This window comes from Dendrobates tinctorius, unplaced genomic scaffold (assembly GCF_039654945.1).
Source record: "Dendrobates tinctorius isolate UK_male_01 unplaced genomic scaffold, ASM3965494v1 ptg000186l, whole genome shotgun sequence".
Taxonomy (NCBI): domain Eukaryota; kingdom Metazoa; phylum Chordata; class Amphibia; order Anura; family Dendrobatidae; genus Dendrobates; species Dendrobates tinctorius.
The window spans coordinates 3,398,302-3,422,064 of record NW_027361853.1 but is presented as its reverse complement, the minus strand read 5'-3'; the positions used below and the strand labels follow the sequence as shown (position 1 = coordinate 3,422,064).

Genomic DNA, 23,763 nt, shown 5'->3' with positions numbered 1-23,763 from the left:
AGTGTGAAGGTCTTAGAGAAGAAGAAGCATGGAACAGGACCGCTCCAGCACCGACGGAAGAGGTATCCACCTCTGGAATGAAGGGTTTATCTACGTCGGGGCGATGTAGAATGGGAGCGCTAGCGAAATGGGTCTTAATGGAGGAGAAGGCCTTGGAGACAGATTCTGACCACACCTTGGGATTTTCACCCTTCTTGGTGAGGGCAACCAAGGGGGCTACCAAAGTTGAGACGTGGGGAATGAATTGGCGATAATAATTTATGAACCCCATAAAGCGCTGCACCGCTTTGAGCAAATGGGGCTCCTGCCAATCCATCACCGCCTGTAGTTTGGCAGGATCCATGGCCAATCCCTGGGCAGAGATGATATAGCCCAGGAAAGACAAGGACTCCTGCTCAAACGCACACTTCTCCAACTTGGCATAGAGGGAGTTCGCCCGTAGGAGGTCGAAAACTTTGCAAACATCTCTCCGGTGGGAGTCAATATCTGGAGAGTAGATGAGGATATCATCCAGATAGACTACAACTGAGGAGGTGAGCACCCCGGAAGATGTCATTCACAAAGTCTTGGAAGGCGGCCGGAGCATTACAGAGCCCGAAGGGCATCACCAGGCATTCATAGTGCCCGTCCCTGGTGTTAAAGGCCGTCTTCCATTCGTTCCCCTCACGGATGCGAATCAGGTTGTAAGCCCCCCGCAGATCAAGTTTAGTAAACACTCTCGCTCCCCGTAGTCTATCGGACAGTTCCGATATCAGGGGCAGAGGATACTTGTTCTTAATGATAATAGCGTTAAGACCGCTGTAATCGATGCAGGGACGCAGTTCTCCATTCTTCTTCTGGACGAAAAAGAATCCCGCCCCCGCTGGTGACACTGACTTCCTAATGAATCCTCTTGTCAGATTCTCCCTGATGTATTGAGACATGGCCTCTGTCTCCGCGAGAGATAAGGGGTAGACTCGACCCCGAGGAGACTCAGCACCCGGCAAGAAGTCAATAGGACAGTCATAGGGGCGATGCGGTGGAAGGGTCTCCGCCGCCTTTTTGGAGAACACGTCCGCATGCTGTCGATAGTGTTTGGGGAGCGAGGAAAGATCTGCGGGGACCTCAGTGGAGGCAACCTGGACGCACTCTCTCAGACATCTACCCTCACATGACTTACTCCAACCAAGAATTCTCCCTGAGGACCACTCTATATGGGGAGAGTGATACCGCAACCAGGGGACCCCTAGAAGGACCTGGTCGATACCCTCGGGCATGATGAGGAGGGATATCGTCTCCTGATGAGATGGAGACACCGAGAGTATCAGTGGAGCGGTTTGGTGGGTAATCTGCATCATAACCAGTGGTATTGCGTGCCGTTGAGCGAAGGCAGATGACATAAAATTGCCCTCCGCTCCGGAATCCACGCAAACCTCCACCGCCAGAGTGGAAGAACCAAACTCAAGTGTCCCCTTAAAGGACAACTTGGAGGAAAACGCCATGGATTCTAGTGAGCCGCCTCCTACGGCCAGTAGGCGCGAGCGTTCTCCCATCCACTGTGGACACCGGTTGACAAGGTGACCGGACTGCTGGCAACCATGACAGATCACAGGGGCTCGAGTGGACCGGGGCCTGGATCCCTCACAGGAAGCCCCCTGACGCTTGGACGCCCGATCGGGAGGTTCCAGAGCTTTAGCAAAACTGGGTGCCAACCTGAACCTCTGCCTACACTGGGACCGCTCCAACCTTCGCTCGGCAAAGCAAAGGTCTTTATGGGTGGAGACGGTGATAAGCTCCTCCAGTGTAGTGGGAATATCCCTGTTGGCCAGAGCGTCCTTCACATGGTCAGCCAAACCTCTCCAAAATGCTGGAATGAGGACCTTATCTGGCCACTCTAACTCCGAGGCCAGCGTCCCGAACCGGATGGCAAAGTGGCTGACCACGGGCGAGCCCTGTGACAATGCCAGCTGCCGAAGCCCGGTGTCATGGGTGACTCGCGGTCCCAGGAAGACCTGCTTCAGAGTGCCCAAGAACTGTGAGCCACTCTGCACCACATAATCACCACGCTCCCACAGCGGTGTGGCCCACTCCAAAGCCCTGCCCAACAGGAGGGAAATAATAAATCCCACCTTAGCCCGCTTGGAGGGGAATCGTGCTGCCAGCAGCTCCAGCTGTATAGAGCACTGGCTCACGAAACCCCTACAAGAAACACTATCGCCCGAGAACTTCTCAGGCAGCAGAAGATGGGACAAAGTCAGGGCAGGGATGGCAGTGGTCACACGGGAGACAGCCTCCGTAGCTGCCTGAACAGCGACCGCAGTAACATCCGCAGCTGAGGTTGAACGCTCGAGAGCCGCCAACCTGCCCTGCAGCTGCCGGATGTACTGCAGCAGTCGCTGTTCATCCGCCATTACTAGCCAGACCCTGGAGCTAGTATAATGTTAGGGGCTGGCGGAACGCACCAAATAATAAAGATGGTATTTAGGTGCGTTCGCAGCCCGGGTCCACCGTGCAGAGGTGTTAACTGCTGCTTGGTAATGGCGGACGTGATATGGCGGTATAATAAAGGGACACACGGGGTTAACCTCACCCAGTGTGTACAGAGGCGGACTCTGTTACCTCACAGAGCCGCACAACTGCCAAATAATAAATGCCGTAGCCTGTTTGTACTCACAGAGCTCGGCAGTGTGAGCGCTAGCATATAGTCACAGGCCCCTGAGACACTGGGTTAGAGTCCCTCTAGACCCGCTAGTGCTCGGCACCACGGCTGCGGTGCCAGCAGGACAATAGCTGGAGGAAACGCGCACTCAGTGTAGACTGCACCACTCTGGCGGACGCCACTAACCTCCCTGACTAGGGCACGGAAAGCGCATGACTTGCGCACGGCGCCGCACTGGCAGTTGGAGCTACTTACTGCAGTACTGTACTGAGTTGCCTTGTGATGAAGGGCACAATATGGCGCTAAGACGAGTGCTGTGACTTGGAGCACATTGGCGTGAGCACAGCCACCTTTTGGCACTGACTCTAACTCCGAATCCCTAACGACAAGCACAACCAAGGGTAGGGGTTTCCAATGAGTCAGTCACCAGATACATGCATCCATTATCATACACACCATGAGTATTAGAGTCTATACTAGCGCATGGCCATGTGGCCATGCAGCTCTTTTATAGCAGCGTCCTTCCGGGACCTTCCTGACCTTCCTGATGGTCCAATCCGAGCTGGAGAAGGACCTGAGCATGCGACCTCCGATCTCCAATGAGAGATCGTCCGAAGAGCATGCTCAGTGGACCGAAAGGAGGACTTAGTCCCAGGAGTAGCTCGCTGCTGACCAGCATGCGTTGCTATAGCTGGACAGAGGTGGCAGCAGCAACAGCAACCAAACCTACAGAGCTGGTCTGAGCAGAGCGCCTGGATCGACGAGTCTGCTGAGCAGCCTCCTCTGAGGCTGGAGAGGAATGGGAGACTGCCATATGCATGGCTCGGGATCTCTGTTGTGCAGCTACAGAAACCCGACGCTTAACACCCATACAGTTTTCTCCCACATATGGGATATCAGTGTACTCATGACAAATTGGACAACAACTTTTGGTGTCCAATCTCTCCTGTTACCCTTGGGAAAATAAAAAAATTGGTGACTAAATGATCATGTTTGTGGAAAAAATATGATTTTTTTATTTTCACGCCCGGGCGTTATAAACTTGGGTGTTAAAAGTGCTCACCACACATCTAGATAAGTTCCTTGGGGTGTCTAGTTTCCAAAATGGGGTCACTTGTGGGGGGATTCCAGAGTTTTGGCACATCAGGGACTCTCCAAAGGCAACATGTCACCTGCAGACCATTCCATCAAAGTCTGCATTCCAAAACGTCACTACTTGCTTTCCGAGCCCTGACATGTGCCCATACAGTAATTTTCTCCCACATATGGGATATCAGCGCACTCAGGACAAATTGGACAACAACTTTTGGGGTGCAATTTCTCCTCTTACCCTTGGGAAAAAAATTGGGGACTAAAAGATTTTGTTTGTGGAAAAAATATGATTTTTTTATTTTCACGCCCGGGCGTTATAGACTTCTGTGAAGCACTTGGGAGTTCAAAGTGCTCACCACACATCTAGATAAGTTCTTTGGGGGGTCTAGTTTCCAAAATGGTGTCATTTGTGGGTGGTTTCCGCTGTTTTGGCACATCAGGGGCTTTCCAAACGCGACATAACGTCCGATCTCAATTTCAGCCAAAAAAGTCAAATGGCACTGCTTCCCTTCCGAGCTCTGCCATGCGCCCAAATAGTGGTTTACCCCCACATGTGGGGTATCAGCGTACTCAGGACAAATTGCACAATAACTTTTGGGGTCCTGTTATCCTTGGGAAAATAAACATTTGAGGTGAAAAGATCATTTTTGTGGAAAAAATATGATTTTTTAATTTTACTTCTGCACGTTATAAACTTCTGTGAAGCCCTTGGGGGTTCAAAGTGCTCACCATCTATCTAGATAAGTTACTTGGGGGGTCTAGTTTCCAAAATGGGGTCACTTGTGGGGGGGTTTCCACTGTTTAGGCACATCAGGAGCTCTCCAAACGTGACATGGCGTCCGATCTGAATTCCAGCTAATTTTGCAGTGAAAAAGTCAAACGGTGCTTCTTCCCTTCTGAACTCTGCCATGTGCCGAAACAGTGGTTCCCCCCACATATCATGTATCAGCGTACTCAGAACAAATTGCACAATAACTTTTGCAGTCCAATTTCTCCTGCTACCCTTTGTAAAATGAAAAAATTGAACCTGAAGTAATTTTTTTTTGTGAAAAAAAGTTAAATGTTCATTTTTCTTTAAACATTCAAAAAATTCCTGTGAAGCACCTGAAGGGTTAATAAACTTCTTGAATGTGGTTTTGAGTACCTTGAGGGGTGCAGTTTTTAGAATGGTGTTACTTTTGGGTATTTTCTATCATATAGACCCCTCAAAGTGACTTCAAATATAATGTGGTCCCTAAAAATAAAATTGTGTTGTAAAAATGAGAAATCGCTGGTCATCTTTTAACCCTTATAACTTCCTAACAAAAAAAATTTTGGTTCCCAAATTGTGCTGATGTAAAGTAAACATGTGGGACATGTTATTTATTAAGTTTTTGTGTGCCATATCTCTGTGATTTAAGAGCATAAAAATTCAAAGTTGGAAAATTGCAAAATTTTCTAAATTTTCGCCAAATTTCCATTTTTTCACAAATAAACGCAAGTTATATGAATGAAATTTTACCACTAACATGAAGTACAATATGTTACGAGAAAACAATGTCAGAATCAGTGTGATCCATGGAAGCGTTCCAGACTTATTACCTCATAAAGGGACAGTGGTCAGAATTGTAAAAATTGGCCCGGTCATGAACGTGCAAACCACCCTTTGGGGTAAAGAGATTAAGGGAGGGGGAAATGCAAAGGAGGGAGATGTTGCTCAGGCCAGTCTTCGTAATGTAAATTAGTGGAGATTCTGCCTTAACCCCTTCTTGAAGATTATGTAATGTGATTATATAATGCATGACAATGTTTTAAATGATGTTTTATGTATTTTGTGCTAAGAAATAGTTGGTTACCTGTAGCCAGAATTAAAGGTTGGAGGGTAGAAGGTGATACATGGGCACAAGGGAATGCAGTTTTCTGTTGATTAGTTAGGCTAGGTTCACATTAGCATTTGAGTCCGCAGCGTATCATCCACATCCGCAAACGCATGCAAAAACGCATGTAAAACGCATGTTTATGCAGCGTTTCTTATGCGCATCATCTTACACGTGACAGTAAAAAACGTTGCGTGTGCATGCATTTGTATGCGGTTTTGCATGCATTTGCATTGTTTATGCGCATGTGTTTGATATGACATCGGACAAAAATGGGCGTGTCTCATGGGATATCTATATGTATTTTGAATAATGAATGTCCTTGCGTAAGGAAGCGTTCTCATAGACAGTAATGCGTTTTTTTACGCACTCATTCACATGCGCATATTTGACGGATTTTTGACGCCTCAAAAAATGCAACATGTTGCGTTTGACAGACCGTGAAACGACGCATGCGTACGCATCCGCAAGCGAATGCATGTCCCTGCGTACACCAAGTTAAATGTATGTACGTATGATGATCTATGTATTATCTCCTGTACACTCTTATAAATATATAGACATACCGAAATAAGAAGATCCATATCAGCTGTGAGAGACGCCGTCGAGAAACCAGAAATGACATCAGGGGTCAGGTCACGGTAGCTGGAAGTCTAAGTACACAAGTATGCTGTAGGGAAATACACCAGCCGGCAAAGAGCAAGGGACCGCGCATGCGCAAGGTGAAGGTCCCGAAGACTATAAGAAGAAGATTAGTTGTAAATGGAGATACATGATGGCGCATGCGTGCAGGTATTCAGTTCGCTCAAATATTAGCAAAAGCTGCAAGAACAAATTCTGAGCTGCATAATAAAGTGTAATACACAAACAGATTGGGCAAAGGCGCAATGTGGCCTAGGACAATAAGTACCAATGTTTTTTTACCATACAAGAACAAATAATGTGTTTATACCGAGGAGCCATTATACTGTCCTCATACAAGTTAGCAGTGTGTAGTGAGACATGTTGCTAAACCCCCTGTCTTCTTTAAGAAAAAGAGGCTGTAAGTTCTAACCTTCTTTTATTGATTGCAGATGTGACAGGAAAGAGTGAAACTATAGGATGCAATAACAGGAGCATTTCAGAATATAGAACTGCACATAGCATAAAACACAAATAGTCTGCAATACACAGTAATATGAGGTAATACAGTAACATGAGGTAATACATAGGTGATGATTACCTACTTAGTACAACAAACGTATTGATAAACACAGGACTGTAACACATAGCTAGTGCTTACCAACTATGCTTAGAGCAGGCTGTTTAAGGAGCATGATGAAAACAAATGGTGAGGTTTCTCCTCAGATGCATGGAGGAACAATGTCTGCTGTTCCCTTCACAGTGTCATAATAAGACCACAATGCAACAGGAACACTCCCACAATGCCCTAGGAACTTCCCATAATACATTGCAAATTAAACTAGAATCTATACATTAAACTGCCAGCAGATGGTGCTGCTATCTTACAATATGAAATATAGGAAGGATTAATACACACAAAATATACAATGTCTGTATTAGCAGAGACATAAAAAAATATGACTAAACTTTCTAGACAGAAATTATATAGCTGGACAGAACACTCCCCGCTTGATGTCAGCTGACGTCACTGTTGTGTTTATTGGACGAGAACAGCAGAATGAGTTCCTCTACTGTCCTGAGGAACAATTTAGTCTTGCCTTGTTTCCTTATTTTTACTTCTACCTTACATACGATTACGTCTTTAATCGAGACCTAATGGCCATTCATTTCTCCGAGACTGACAGTCTTTCATTAGCACTATATTGCCACGCTGAAGGTTAGGCTTGCTGGTTTGCCACTTTCTCCTCTGTTGCAGACAAGGCAGGTACTGTTTTTTCCACTTGTCCCAAAAGGCATTGGAGAGACTCTGTACTTGTCTCCATCGACTCCTGTAACGGTCTTTAACATTAAATTCTCCAGGTGGAGGGCAATTAGGGTTGGTCTTCTGTGTAAGCAGCAGGGCTGGGATGAGAACAGTTGGGTCATCAGGATCACTGGAAATTGGAGTTAACAGTCTGGCGTTTATGATGGCTAACACTTCAGCAATGAAAGTTGTCAAGCTTTTGTGGGTCAGTCTTGCAGATCCTTCTTGTAAGGAAATTGAATCGAGGATCCTCCCTGCGACACCTATCATTCTCTCCCATACACCTCCCATGTGTGAAGAATGTGGTGGGTTAAATGTCCAAGTACCAAAAGAGGGTTAGATATGGACCGGGTACGCGCTTGCTTATGGACACCAGCACGGGTAATGGCTGAAACCTTTTGTTAACTATTGACCTCCCTCCTTGGGTTAGATATGGACATACCTTGTTAGGATATAACCATCGCTACTATTTGCTACATATCTGGGGGTTTAGAAGGTGGAGGAGGGACTGGATCCCATGATATTTCTCCCATTCATTTGGGTTATTGATGTTACAGTCTCTTTAGGACGCATTATACAATTTTTTGGATATACATGTGGGGTCTTTAGGGTAATATGTTGGCCTTACCCTTGTGTTTTGGTGCTCATTTTGCAGCACGTTTTTTATTCCAACTTTGGTGCATTCTGACCTGTGTCAAATGGCTTTGTCTCTGTTTGTAACACTTTGTGATGACTTTTAAATGATTTTTTGTATTAATAAAAGCAAGTTTGATATTGACTTTTTGTCATGTTTATGGACTTTTAGCTCCATTTTCTGTGTTTTCTAGTCATTAGGGAGCTCCATACGGAATTTTCCCATTAGCATCCTGGTGACATACCAGGATTCATTGCCACAAAGAATATGTGTTCTGTACTTGAGATCAAGTTATTCAAATTCTATATCTAGTCTCAAGGTTCTGCCTTGACCCGGCTCTGGGCTTCGGCCTACGCTCTGCTGCTAGACACTGTCCTATTGTGCTCTCTAGCACATTTCCTGGCAAGTCTCAAGGTTCTCCCTTGACCCAGCTATGGGCTTTGGCCTACGCTCCGCTGCTAGCCCTATACTCTCTCTGACCCAGCTCTATGCTTCTGCCTATGTCCCGCTCCTTGTTCTGCACTTTGCCTAGACTTGCCTTATTTCTTGCCTTGCCTTGTTTCTTCGTGAGCCCTTTGCACGCCCCTGGCCTTCCCTCGCCCGCCTGTCTGTGCCTTAGCCGTGCCCGCCTGCTCGTGCCTCAGCCGTGCCCGCCTGCTTGTGCCTCAGCCGTGCTCGTCGGCCAGTGACTAAGCTGTGTCCGCCTGTTGTGCTTCAGCCGTGCTCGCCTCAGTCTTCGCCGCTGGTCTGAGCCCCAGTCAGACCAGCTAGCCAGTGCCCCAGCTGTGCTCTGTGCTTCCTTGCACCCACGCTGCCCACGCACTGTGCTTTGCGTGCCCTCTTAGAATGCGCAGGCCCTAGCCTGCTCCTTGGCATACCTCCCCGTGCTTCTATAAAAGTACATGCAGGTCTTGCCATGAACCCTTTCGTGCCCTCTAGCACGCACAGGCCCTAGCCTGAACCCTGGCGTGCCTCCTAGCATGTGCAAGACCTTGCCCTAGTCTGAACCCTGGCGTGCACCTCTAGCACACCACGCAGGACCTTAGCCTGAACCTCGGCGTGCCCCTCTGCACGTGCAGGACCATGTCCTGAACCTCAAAGCCCGATGTGTTCCCTAGCACGTGTGGGACCCGCTGTTAACCATGTACCCTGGCGTGCCTCCTAGCATGGCCAGGACCATTCTTTGATCCGTGCCCCTGGCATGCCTCTAGCACGCGCAGGACCTTGAATCTTGAATCCTGGTGGCTTCTCTAGCGCGCCCAGGACCTTGGACCTTGAACCCTAGCATGTCCCCTAAACACGCACCATGCTTAGTGTGTTGAACCCTGCCTTGCACCTTGCCATGGACCCTGGCGTGTCCCTAGCACGCACCCTGCCTCGCACCTTGCCTTGGACCCTGGCATGTTCCTAGCACGCACCCTGCCTTGAACTTTGCCTTGGACCTTGGCGTGTTCCCTAACACGCACCATGTCTGGAGCTCTGTCGTGCCTCCTTGCCTGAGCCCTGCTTTGCCTATAAGATGCCCGGAACCTGCCGATCGCTGCCAGAGATTGTAAGCCTGACGACTGCGGCATGATGTCCGGAGCTGATGTCTGTAGCCTGATGCCCTGATCCTGTCGATCTTTGCCAGCTGTCCGGAGTCCGATGCCATCGAGCCTTGCTTGTACCTAGGCATGCCATCTAGCAAGTACCATGCCATGGACCTTGACGTGCCATGCACGCACCTTGCTGTGTTTTCCTGTTATCACATTTTGCACCTGTTGTTACCCTGAGTTCGCCTTAATGAAGATACCTTGAACCCACGCCTTGTCTTGTCTTGTTTCCTGCACGTCCCTTGTCGCCAGACACTTCACATTGTGTCTATTTGAGCCGGCCATCTGGTTCCAGCAGTCTTGGTGGCTCACCCCCTTGGTCTTGCCCCTGATACTCCCTGTATAGAGGGTGGTTCCTCACAAGGTCAGCTCGCCCTCAGTGGGTGGGTGCCACGACCCAGAGGCTCCACTCTAGAAAATGACTCAGCGATAGCTGACTCCGTCACACTGTGTCTGAGGGAGACAAAGTGTTTGCAAACTTGTTCTCTGTTGTTAGGGAAGCGTTATCTTTTAGGCTTGAATGGTAGAGGTGTAATACAGCTCTTAGTTTTGTCCTGCACCATTCCTTGCGCCATCATCTCTAGGAACTGTCTATCTTCAAATGGCATTGCTGTACGATTATCTTCTTTTGTCTTGTGTAACACGGTACACCCAAGGTGATCTTGCTCACAATTCTAGTTGCAATCAACCTAGGCCTGACTTGCCAAGATACTTGGTGCTGAAGTGCTGTGTGGCAATTCCTTTATGAAGTAGTGATTTTCTCATGGTTGAAGGAGAGATGGACGTCATTTCTTGAGCATACTGGTAAGCATGTTGTTAACCATTGTTGGTTTGTGTGCTTCTCCTAAACAGTCCTCTCCTACAATGAACCACCCAAGGTCGAATCTCTGGACATATGGAGCACTGTGAGAGCCATTGACATGCTGTCTTACCTTGTGGACTCGTAGAATATCTCTCCCAAGGACAAGACTATTTGAGCTTCTGGGTCAAGGCTGGGAATCAGGCATTCTAATCGCTTCAGATGAGGATGATGGGATGCCACTTCAGGCGTAGGTATCTCTGACCTATTGTCAGAAATCTGATTATATTCCAATATGGTTGGTAAGGGCAGACACATTTGGCCATCTATAGACTCGACAACGTAGCCTGTTGCTCTCCTACCAGCTGTCTCTACTATACCGGCACAAGTTTTTAAAGAGTAGGGGGCACTGGGTCCTCTGACGTTAAAGCTATCAAAGAAGGCAGACTTGGCTAATGACCTCTTACTCTGATCATCTAAAATCACGTATGCTTTGATGGCTTTATCCTTTTCATCTACTTGGCAAACTCTCACTGGGGAAATTTTAGAGCATGACTTGCCTTCTATAAGATTTCCACAAACTTCTGTATATTTAGACGTAACTGCTGGAGTGTCAGTATTTGAGTCCTCGAGCTCCCTGCTATGCTCTTGGACTTGGGGCAGAGTCTCCAATGGTGGTCCAGGGTGTAGAGCTGAATTATGTTCAGTGCTCTCACATTCAGCACACTTTGCACTAACCTCACAGTCCCTGGCGAAGTGGGATGTTGAAGAGCAGCATTTGTAGCAGATGTGGTTCTTCTTAAGGAAGGCCTTCCGTTCTTCCTAAGACTTTCCTCTGAAAGCTCTGCACTTAAGTAAGGAATGTGGCTTCTTGTGTAAGGGACACTGTCTGCTTGGATCCTTGGATTTATCTTCTCCTTGACGAGAACTGAACTCTTTGTGAACTGAACCTGTGGAGGAAACGTTAGTTTTGTGGACCTCTACAGTTGTTCTACGAGGTTTACTAACAAAGGTATTAGCACAGGACAGCGTGAAATCATAGCTGGGATCACTTCTAATTTTTGCTTGTTCTGAAACAAAATCTACAAACACATTGAATGGAGGAAATGATACATTGCAAGCCTGTTTATACCTAGAACCATATGTAACCCACCTGTCTTGCAGGTTGTATGGCAGTTTTTTAACTATGGGGTTCATACCTCTAGCGGTGTCAAGGTATGTCAACCGCACAAGATCTCCTTCTGCCTTTCCTACACACAACTCTATTAACAAGTCAGTTAATTCTCTTATTACCCTCACCCGCAAAGCACTCCATGACTCAGCACCACCATACATCTCCTCCCTCATCTCAGCCTACCACCTTACCCGTGCCCTCTGTTCTGCCAATGACCTGAGGATAACATCCTCATTAATCAGAACCTATCACTTCCGTCTCCAAGACTTTTCATGTGCTGCGCCAATTCTTTGGAATGCACTACCCAGGTTACTACAATTAATTCCCAATCCCCACAGGTTTAAGCGTGCCTTAAAAATGCATTTGTTCAGACTGGCCTATCGCCTCAACGCATTAACCTAAATATCTCTGCGTTGTTCATTCAAATTTTTTTACCATAACCAGGTTCCTCGCATCATGTTCTCACATGCTTTTTGCATTTAATAGCCCTCTGTGTCTGCACTGTTACATATTTAGACTGTTAACTGGCTCATACAGCAACAGAAACACCCGATTCTTACACTAGGGCTGGTCCAAACAATAAAAGCAATTGTTACCATCCACCTTTCGTGTCTCCCCTTTTTCCTTATAGACTGTAAGTTTGCGAGCAGGGCCCTCATTCCTCTTGGTATCTGATTTGATCTATGCTTTTATTGCTATGCTATGCTGTAATGTCTATTGTCTGTAGAAGTCCCTTCTATAATGTAAAGAGCTGCGGAATATGTTGGTGCTATAGAATTAAAATTATTATTATTATTATTATTATTAATTCTCTGAGCTTTGAATAGTCCTTATTCGCTATTCTAGGAAAGTCTTCTATTCTTTTAAACAAGGCACTTTCTATAACCTCTAGAGCCATATCATTCATCAAGTCTATTCCAAATTCTTTTGAGACCGACATCTGGATAATTTATATTAATGTCTCTGATTTTCCTTGTGTGTTCAGCAGACTCACTTCCTAGCCATTTTACCAGGACATCCACTTCTTCAGTACATGAATACCGAACCAAAGAAAAAACCCCGCAATTATGGTCAGGATAGAAATAATATATTAAAATTAAATAATAGAATCATAAAATGTAATTAAAATACCTTTATTGAACAATATTGGTACATATAAGTAATAAAAAACAAAAGCATTGTGTGCTCATATTATTAGGGATATATATATATATATATATATATATATATATACCTATATAGGTTATTTGTAAAAAAAAAACAGCAGTCCTCATATATAAAAGGTACAATTTCTCCCTTCATATATTTGCCTTATATAAAAGTGACATTAGGTATAAAGAGCCTAATAAACCATGTATGGGCTCAAAGAAAGTGACATGTGCACAAAAAGCAAAAAAACCCTTTATAAAAGTGTAACAACTAATCCAACAGTAATAAGGTTAGTGTATAATTAAATAAAGTGCAAAGTGCTAAGTGCAAACCAACAGGGAGGTGAGAAATGACAAATGAGGGTGTATACCTTTAAGGACCGCCGGTGAACGAGCAACACAACCCCGACGCACGTTTTGGATTAAATCCTTCGTCAGGGGGTGGTGTGTGCTATAACCGGTCTCCCTAAATACTACCATGTATGTAAAATGAGGTAGGATTCAACCTATTGCGGCGCGTGCCGCCATGATGCCCCGGACGTGACACCCGCCCCATTGTCACGTGACCGGTAACCTGGCAACAGCAATGCCAGTCACGGACTCTGGAGCAGGGAGGTCAGGACTCAGACTGCGCACGCGCACAGGCCGTCCACTCTCTTGATGCATACACCGCTCCAATGTGGAGAGGTTACTGGATTTGGCGGCGCATGCATTTAATATATAGTATTTATTTATTTAGTCTATGTGTTTGGGAGCTGGATGTGCGTGTGTGTCGCTGGTGACTTGATGTTCTCGGTATATATATTGGAGATTCCCGGTTTCAGGATGCCAAGCATTGCCAGAGATATCTTGTCCTGCCGACCACGCATGCGCCGCCAAATCCATGGCGCGCGCCGCAATAGGTTGAATCCTACCTCATTTTACATACACGGGAGTATTTAGGGAGACCGGTTATAGCACACACCACCCCCTGATGAAGGATTTAATCCAAAACGCGCGTCGGGGCTGTGTTGCTCGTTTACCGGCGGTCCTTAAAGGTATACACCCTCATTTGTCCTTTCTCACCTCCCTGTTGGTTTGCACTTAGCACTTTGCACTTTATTTAATTATACACTAACCTTATTACTGTTGGATTAGTTGTTACACTTTTATAAAGGATTTTTTTTGCTTTTTGTGCACATGTCACTTTCTTTGAGCCCATACATGGTTTATTAGGCTCTTTATACCTAATGTCACTTTTATATAAGGCAAATATATGAAGGGAGAAATTGTATCTTTAATATATGAGGACCGCTGTGGTTTTACTAATAACCTATATAGGTATATATATCTCTAATAATATGAGCACACAATGCGTTTGTTTTTTATTACTTATATGTACCACTATTGTTCAATAAAGGTATTTTAATTACATTTTATGATTTTATTATTTAATTTTAATATATTATTTCTATCCTGACCATAATTTCGGGGTTTTTTCTTTGGTTCGGTATTCAGTTTTTCTCGAATGGTCTACCATTCTTCCATAAGCACCCATTTAACACGTTAGAAATAGTAATCTTATTTTATTTAGATTCTCTAATAATAATTACATCATTATATATATATATATTCTATTTTTTTCGGTGTTTTGTGGTATTGCTTGCAATCAGGTCAGTTGGATATTCTTCAGTATATGATAGCCCTATGGCATTTTTGAAGGAGGCTCGCCAAGCTCTATAGTTTTCAGTGCGATCACTGAACTTTACAACTCCCTCAGGGACCAACTCCCGTCGCGCAAGGAACTTGGCAAAGTCCATTGTGGCTTGATTGGCGCTGATACCAGCTGATGATGTGTTGTCAGAGTACATGTGTGCTGTGCGGTCATACCTGTTAGATGTCTCTGGTTTGGTCCAACTGCTGTAGTCCCTTTCAGAAGCGAAGGGAGTCTCTTTAAGCCTGGACAGATTCCGGATCTTCTGCTCTGCAGAAAGATTATTGTAGTCAGTCTCATCTCAATGTGTATTTCCTTGCTTGCGGCCGGAAACCGATAATTGGCTTTCTGAAGGTCCGAATAATCTGGTTGGTTTGACTTGTTGACAAAATGCTCTGTCTTTGGCTGTGGGTCTGGATCGTCATTTGATTTGGAATGTTGATGGACATACTCTGCAGTATGTTGCAATGGATCGTGAGTAATTTTCTGTAGGCCTAGCACACTGCTGCGTCTGCTGTGTTTGTCGTCAGAATATACGGCAGCTTCTAAAGCTTCTGCTTCCGCTATGGCAACTGCTGTTTCTTTTTCAATAGCAAGCTTCTGTAATGTCGCTTCAAGGCGTACTTTCTCTTCTTCCAGGCATGCTTGTTGGTGTGATTTTTCAGCATCCGGGGATGCTTGCTGGCGTGCTTTTTCTGCATCCAGGGAGGCTTGTTGGCGTGCATTTTCTGCTTCCAGGGATGCTTGTTGTAATTTCAATTCTATCTCTTGCTCAGCAAAGGTGCTTCATGCTTTTGCCGCTTCAGCTTTTGCGCGAGCAATATTGGCAGCATTGCTGATGGATGACATCTTGGAGGAACCATCTCGTGATCTCGTTTTGACAGAGGATGCTCATCCTTGAGACATGATTCAACGGTTAGGAGACTGCTGCGATATCCCTTTGTCAGTCTCTGTGTGGATAATGGCGGGCTACGTATGGTCTGATTATTTGGTGTGTCCGTTAGGAGGCTGCTGCAATATCCGTATGCAATAACCGTATGCTTGGATAATGGCGGCTTCACTATACTGTCCTCATACACATTAGCATGGTGTGTAGTGAGACATGTAGCTAAATCCCCTGTCTTCTTTAGGAAAAAGAGGCTGTAAGTTCTAACCTTCTTTTATTGATTGCAGATGTGACAGGAAAGGGTGAAACTATAGGATGCAATAACAGGAGCATTTCAGAATATATAACTGCACAGAGCATAAAACAAAAATAGTCTGCAATACACAGTAATATGAGGTAATACACAGGTAACATGAGGTAATACAGTAACATGAGGTAATACAGTAAATGTATTGATAAACACAGGACTGTAACATTTACAAACTATGCTTAGAACAGGCTGTTTAAGGAGCATGAAGAAAACGAATGATGTGGTTTCTCCTCAGATGCATGGAGGAACAATGGCTGCTATTCCCTTCACAGTGTCATAATAAGACCACAATGCAACAGGAACACTCCCACAATGCCCTAGGAACTTTCCATAATACATTGCAAATTAAACTAGAATCTATACATTAAACCACAAGCAGATGGTGCTGCTACCTTACAATATGAAATATAGGAAGGATTAATACACACAAAATATACAATGTCTGGAATAACGGAGACATAAAAAAATAATGACTAAACTTTCTAGACCGCAATGATATGGCTGGACCGAACAGCCATAAATACACAGTGGAACTTAATGGCCCATACGGTCAGATTGAATATTAAAAATTAAGCACGGCAGTTAACAGCTCCACTGAAAAAATGTCAGTAGTCAAAATTAAGGACTACAAATCATGTTTGAAAAGACCCAAACTTATGGAGATCTCAGAAGAGATGCAATCACGACCTCCTCGATCTTGGCTTCGGGACGGGCCCCCAGGCAAGGAGCTTCCAGCGGTTCACAGTCCCGCCAGGGTTTGAGCAGATTCACATGGTACACCTGGTACGGCTTCCTGCGTCCGGGCTGGTGTACCTTATAATTCATGTCCCCAAGTTTCTCAACGACTTCATACGGGCCTTGCCACTTTGCCAGGAACTTGCTCTCCACCGTTGGTATGTGTACTAGCACGCAGTCGCCATGCTGAAACTGCCTCAGTCTTGCTCAACTGTTGTACAACATGGCTTGGGCCTCCTGCGCCTGGAGCAGATGTTCTTTCACAATGGGCATTACGTGAGCCATCCTCTCCTGCAGGTGGGTGACATGCTCTATCACGCTTCGGTGTGGCGTGACCTCGGCTTCCAGGTTTCCTTTTCGATGTCCAGGAGCCCTCGTGGATGTCGGCCGTACAAAAGCTCAAACGGCGAGAATCTCGTGCTTGCCTGTAGAGAAAAGCAAAAACGAGAGCAGATAGTCCCAGTCTCGACTGTCCTTCTCAATGACCCTCTTGAGCATGGCCTTCAAGGTTTTGTTTAAGCGCTCCACCAGGACATCGGTCTGCGGGTGGTTCACAGAGGTACGCAACTGACCAATCTGGTGGACGCTGCACAGCTCCCGCATCACTTTGTTCATAAACGGAGTTCCCTGATCTTTTATAATTTCCTTGGGCAAACCAGTCCTGGAGAAGATGTGTACCAGCTCTCGGGCGATACTCTGAGCTGACGAGTTCCTCAGTGGCACTGCTTTGGGGTATCGGGTCGCATAATCCATAACCACAAAGATATATTGATGGCCTTGTTGCGACTTAACAAGTGGACCCACCAAGTCCACAGTGATTCTGTCAAAGGGAACTTCTATCACCTGTAGTGGGACTAAGGGGCTTCTGAAGTGAGACACAGAGGCAGAGGTAGGGCAAGACCTAAAGTAATCTAGAATCTCACGGTTACAACCTGGGCAATAAAATCTTTGCAGTACTCTCTCCTGGGTTTTCTCTTCCCCTAGATGACCACCCAGTATATGTGCAAGGCCATATCTTGAACCCTCCGCCAGTACAATGTCGGAACTAAAAGCTATTCCACAATTTCTCCACCCCTCAGTTTAATCACCTGATACAGTAGCTTGCTAGCTTGCTAGTCACAGCTAAAAGAGGGAGCCTTGTGTGAGCCCCCGGCTTTTGAGCAACCCCATTACATACAGTGACATTTTCAAAAGCATATTTCAATGTGAGATCTCGAATCTGAGCAGTCCTGAAGTTTTCTCCAAGCACCTCTAAATCAGTGAAGCTGGGCTCCTCTGGTACAGTCTCATCCTCCTCTCCATCGAGGACACAAAGGGGAAACTCCTTCACCTTTTTTCCCAATGGAGTTACCTTCTGAGGGGTCTGGCTTTTAACTGGGACACTCGGTACAGCCCCCTTCTGCCACAAGTCCCAGAATAGAGAAAAGTCATGACCCAGTATAACGGGATGGATTAAGTCTCACTACCCCAACCTAATGGGTCTTATCACCAATGTCCATCCCCATGGTTACTCTGGCGACAGGGTAGTCTTTGGTGTTTCCATGTATGCAGCGGACACCCACCAACTACTGGTGGGGTAGTGCAGCACTGATTAGTCTCACCAGACTTCCAGAGTCCAGCAGCCCAAGGACCCTCACCCCATTGACTCAAACAGCACACATCTCGGGACCGTTGCTGGGTTTACAGTCCACACTGCAGACTGGGTAATCATAATACAGGTCCATAGGTTCAGGGGGCATATTGCACCGGGTAGCTATGTGCCCGGGATTATGACACCGCCAAAAGACCACGTCCTACATCCCAGTCTTAGAGGTCCCCTCAGCAGGATTGGGTCATCCACCAGTTGTGGGCCTAGCCACCCTCTTTGGTAATGCCGCCCCCATTTTGGGTATCCCAGAATAGGGATGTAGTAATCTCTGGTCTCCACATGGACTTCTTTACCACCTGTTACCTCTCAATCAGTCCAACCAGATCATCTGCCTTCCGGTAAGATCATCTGCCTTGGGTAAGGAATGAATGAATCGGTCCATCACCACACACTCGACCGTCTGGGCCAGAGTGGATGACTCTGGCTGCAGCCACTTTTGGATCAGGTGTAGCAAGTCGAACATCTGTGAGTGGGGTGGTTTATTGCCAATATATGACCAACCGTGGACTCGTTGAGCCCTTACAGACATTGTCACCCCCAGGCATGCCAGTATCTCAGTCTTTAACTTCTCATACTCCTTGGCATCCTGGAGAGCTAAGTCATAATATGCCTTCTGGGGCTCCCTCGTCAGATATGGCACCAGTACCTCTGCCCACTGCTCCAGCGGAAGTCTCTCCCGTTCAGCCACCCGCTCAAAAACTGTCAAGAAGGCTTCCACATCATCTCTGGGGGTCTATTTATGCATAGCTCACCTTACCGTTTTCCTGATGTATGCATCACCTTTCACAAATGAGGAGACCGCCGGCCTTACCCGAACTGCCTCAGCGAGGAGCTCCATTTGTTGCAATAGCACCTCCTGCTGCTGCCGTTGCTGCTGTTGAGATTGTTGAAGCTCCTGTATCAACAGCTTATTTGTTTCTTTGCTAACTGTGCCTGCTGACTAGCCAGCTGGCGTTGTTGCTGCGCCTGTACGAGATGTTTCACCAGCTCCTCCATGTTTCCGGACGTCTCGTGCTGCATGGCGGATTTCATCCAGGACATGTAGTCGTCTGCAGCCTCTATTCGGGTTCCTGGATCACTGCCCGCATTCTCCACCATGTGTGAGGGGTTGTCACGCTCGGTAGAAGCCTTCAGGTAGACTCAGGAATACGTGCATGTAAAACACCAGTGGTTTTATTATATGCAGCATAAACCACAGTGTTGAAAACAAAACACAATCCTCCTGGCATGACAGGAAACTGAAACAAAAACAATAGCGTACAGTTCAGTCCTCCTTGGTGTGGGGTCCTTCCGCAAACTGTTAGGGAAATGCACTCTTAGTCATCACTTCTGTGGGAAGTACAGCTTCTCCTCACAGCAACACACACCGACTGAACCACAGGTCCAGGTATATCATCACATGGGCTGGCCACATGATCGTGACATCACTGGAGGTCCCCAGACACCTGCTGGTCCTGCAGGGAAAAGGGGTACAATGAGCACCCTCCCACCCACACTTCGGGTGCTCACATAAAACTGGCCCATTAAACTGTACATGGCCTCTCAGCACATAGTGTGCTGGAAACACAAAACCACTCCGGTTTCACATCACTGATCGCTGCAAGCGCCGTGAAACGTACCTCCCTTTCGCTACAAAGCCAGTAACTCTATCACAACACACAAAACAAATATAAGTGAATATATATATATATAATACCAAGCCGCGGTTTAGTAATGAACAGGTGTCAGCCAGATACCGTCATTAATAGAGCAGTACACAAAGAGTTAAATAAAGACACACATGAAATCTGTGTGAAACACAATATCTGTTTATTCTTCAAAAAAAAATTTAAAAAAAATTGCGTGGTCTCCCATTTAATTTTCATAACCAGCAGAGGGAAAGCCGATGGCTGATGTTATATTTCTGGGAAGGAGCCAGTAGCCATAAAGGTTCCTGAGCTATTAATATCAGCTCACAGATCTTTGCTTAGCTTTTACTGGCTAGTTTACAGGGTAAGCCCAGAAAAAAATAGACATGGGGTCTCCTTATAAAATCGAACCAGCAAAGGCTAGGCAGACAGCTGCAGGCTGATGTTAATAGCCTGGGAGGGGCCATGTATATTGGCATCCCACAGGCTAAAAACATCAACTCACAGTCGCCCCAGAAATGGCGCATCTTACAGATGCACCAATACTGGCAGATAGCCTCGCTCTTCCCACTTGCTCTGTAGCGGTGGCAAGTGGGGTTCATATTTGTGGGGTTGGTGTTACCTTTGTATTGTCAGGTGACATCAAGCTCACAGGTTAGTAATGAAGAGGTGTCTATAAGACACCTATCCATTACTAATCCTACAGTTACATGGTAAATAAACACACAGCCAGAATAAAGTACTTTATTTGAAATAATCACACAGACTCCTTTATTGAACCTTAATTAACCATACTTACAACCTGTCACATGCCCCGTCCTGTGTGACACGGCCAGCAGGCCGGTAACAAATACAACAGGACACGGCACGTGTAATTGTCCAGTGTGACACGGCCCGCAGGCCGGTAACTAATACAACAAGACACAGGGGATAGGGAAACATTTACAACTGTGGGCCCTGCAATAGGGAAAGGGGATGTGGAGACCTCCTGCACTCCCCTGAGTCAGTGTCCCTAATGCTCCTAACGTTTCCTATGCCGGTTCCGCACCAGGCGCCGCTCAGGAACCTGTAGCCCTGGCACATTCTACACCTATCCCTTGCTAGGGAGCTAGGTGACGCAGGCACTGGCCCCACCGCTGCACTAACACCAACATGAGAAAAAGTGACAAACAGGGAAACACTTAGCTTTGCTCTGATGCACTTGCTCCTGGCAACAGAGTCCAACACCTGAGTGCATCTTCCTCCAACCGTGTCCAACACCTGGGTGCGGCTTTACAGCAACAGCATCCAGCACACGAGTGGTGCCTTGGAGCAACAGAGTCCAGCACCTGAGTGCAGCTGTCCAGCAACAGTGTCCAGCAACTGAGTGCAACTGTCCAGCAACCGAGTTCAGCACCTGAGTGCAGCTTTACAGTAACAGAGTCCAGCAAACTGAGTGCAGATCTACACCATAGCTGCGACTCCACCAAGCTTTGCAAGAATTCTTCACTGACACCATAGCTGCCCCTCCACCATGCTTTACACAAACTCCTCGCTGACACCATAGCTGCCACTCCAGGACTCTGGACGAGCTGCCCTGGACTCTCCTCCAGCCCCCTCCTTCGCCCAGGAAGGTTGGAAAAGACCAACAATATCACCAACGTGAGTGAGCACAACTTTATTGAGTAAACACACCTGTTAGTGATTCCCGTGCAATTACACTAACCACCACCGGGGGCAAAACTATCTAAAAACACCAGTGCAATTACCATACTGCCTACCGGGGGCAAAACTATCTCTAAGCACAAAGCTTAGAGAGAGAAAAGAAAAGGCTACCAGTGCTCTTATCTGACATGATCCCTCATGGATCATGACACAACCTCACCTAATTCCACCAAAGCCCTGAATCTCCTGCATCAAAAATAAAATAATAAACCAACATATAATACTATCCTGTCCAACATAGTCCATTTAATGCCGAATGTCCCACCGCAATCTCACATGTAGAACAATCACATTGGGAGATGTCACTGCTCTACCCGGCCTCTGGTGATACACTGACAGGAGGTTATCGCTCCCGCAATGTATCACTGCGCTGTCGTGAGAGTTCATCGGAGTTCATCAGCTCCGGTGCTGTCACTTACGGCACTACCGCTGTGTGAGAACTTTCTCATGCAGCGGTGCTGTAAGTGAGAGCACTTGAGCTGATCAGCTGATGTACTCAGGTGAACCCTCATGGCGGCTCAGTGATGCAGTGCGGGAGCGCTTTCCTCCTGTCAGTGTATCACCGGCAGCCAAGTGTCATCGACGTGGGACACTTGGTATTAAATGGACTATTGGGTTATTATTTTTGTTTGCTTGCAGGAGATGCTGGAGTTGGGCATTAGGTGATCAGTGAGTATGCATATTGTATGTGAATATGTATGTATAGGGAGTGTGTGTGTCTATTAGGATGATGTGTGTGTTATGGACGGACGCAGCTTAGCTTAGTTAGCTTACATTCTCTCGCCACCAGGCCATGATGATGTGGGGCATACGTCCCAGATAGTAATGGAATGTGGACCCACAAGGTGGTGACATGCAGGACTAGATGACTCCACACAACTACAGGTATAAAGAAACAAAGTTTACTACACAAAGTCATGATACAGAAAAGAAGACATGACAATGCTAGGCACTCGATTCCGCAAATCAAGGAAGGGTGAACATCCCAAGGTTCCAGATGTCAGATGATGGCAGGAGGTCATCACGAGTTGATGCAGTCCAGGGTCATCTGGCATGGGCATATCAGGAGAACCTATCTCTCTGGCCTCAGGCATAGCAGTAGAACATCAGACACCAACCTCGGACAGACGTCATCACAGGATGGACCCCAAGGAACAGGCAAGCCATCGGGACAGAAACAAAACATGGACAGTATGGATCCAGGAACACCGACATAGCAGCTTAGGACATCGTCTGGTCAGATACAGGACACACAGGTAGAGCCGTCACCAGGACTCAAGACTGGAAACTCTCCAGGAACACTGAGGAGGAGCCCGTCCAAGAATACGAGTAGACTGGAGACTTCCCAGAAACATGGAGGAGGAGCCCGTCCAGAAACATGAGTGGAACCAACTCTGGAACACTGGCTGGACCAGCAGGACCACGGACTGGAAATCAAGACACCGGCTGAACACAGGGACTCAGGCAGCTCAGGACATTGACATCGACATGGCAGCTCAGGACATTGGCAGGTCAGATCCAGGACTCATGGGTAGAGTTGAGCGATACCGTCCGATACTTCAAAGTATCGTATCGGATGGTATCGGCCGATCTTTAAAAAAAGTATCGGTATCGCCGATTCCGATACCGGAAGTCCCATTCAAGTCTATGGGACTTCCGGTATCGGAATAAGAAAAACCCTTTCCTGCCCTTGTACAGCCTCTCTGGGGTCTGTACGGGCCTTTCGGGGGGCTGTGCCGGCCTACCAGGGGGTCTGTGCAGGCTCCGGTGGTCTGTGCCGGCCTGCCGGTGGTCTGTGCAGGCTCCGGTGGGCTGTGCCGGCCTGCCGGGGGGCTGTGCCGGCCTGCCGGGGGGCTGTGCAGGCTCCGGGGGGCTGTGCCGGCCTGCCGGGGGGCTGTGCCGGCCTGCCGGGGGGCTGTGCAGGCTCCGGGGGGCTGTGCCGGCCTGCCGGGGGGCTGTGCCGGCCTGCCGGTGGTCTGTGCAGGCTTCGGGGGTCTGTGCAGGCATCGTCCGATGGGACTACAAGTCCCATCGGGCGATGCCTGCTACCATGACAGTGATTGACACATTAGCCAATGATGGGACAGTAATAGTCCTATCATCCGGCTAATGTGTTGAATGTAAAAAAAAAAAAAAAAAATTACATGCTACATACATACTACATGCATACTACATACATGCTACATTCATACTACATACTACATACATGCTACATACATGCTACATTCATACTACATAAATACTACATGCAACATACATACTACATATATACTACATACATACTACATATATACTACAT

The 23,763-nt window shown here is 46.8% G+C and overlaps 1 protein-coding gene across 2 annotated transcripts in view; it reads right to left on the bottom strand.

The window, feature by feature from the left end:
- The window catches only part of CCDC177 (coiled-coil domain containing 177), a 246,816-nt gene extending 231,369 nt beyond the window's left edge, over positions 1–15,447 (bottom strand). For both annotated transcript variants that reach the window (XR_012221487.1, XR_012221486.1), the window contains exon 1: positions 14,730–15,447. The gene's annotated coding sequence lies outside the window, so the exon portion shown is untranslated. The remainder of the gene's footprint in view (positions 1–14,729) is intronic.
- Between the last annotated feature and the right edge of the window lie 8,316 nt (positions 15,448–23,763).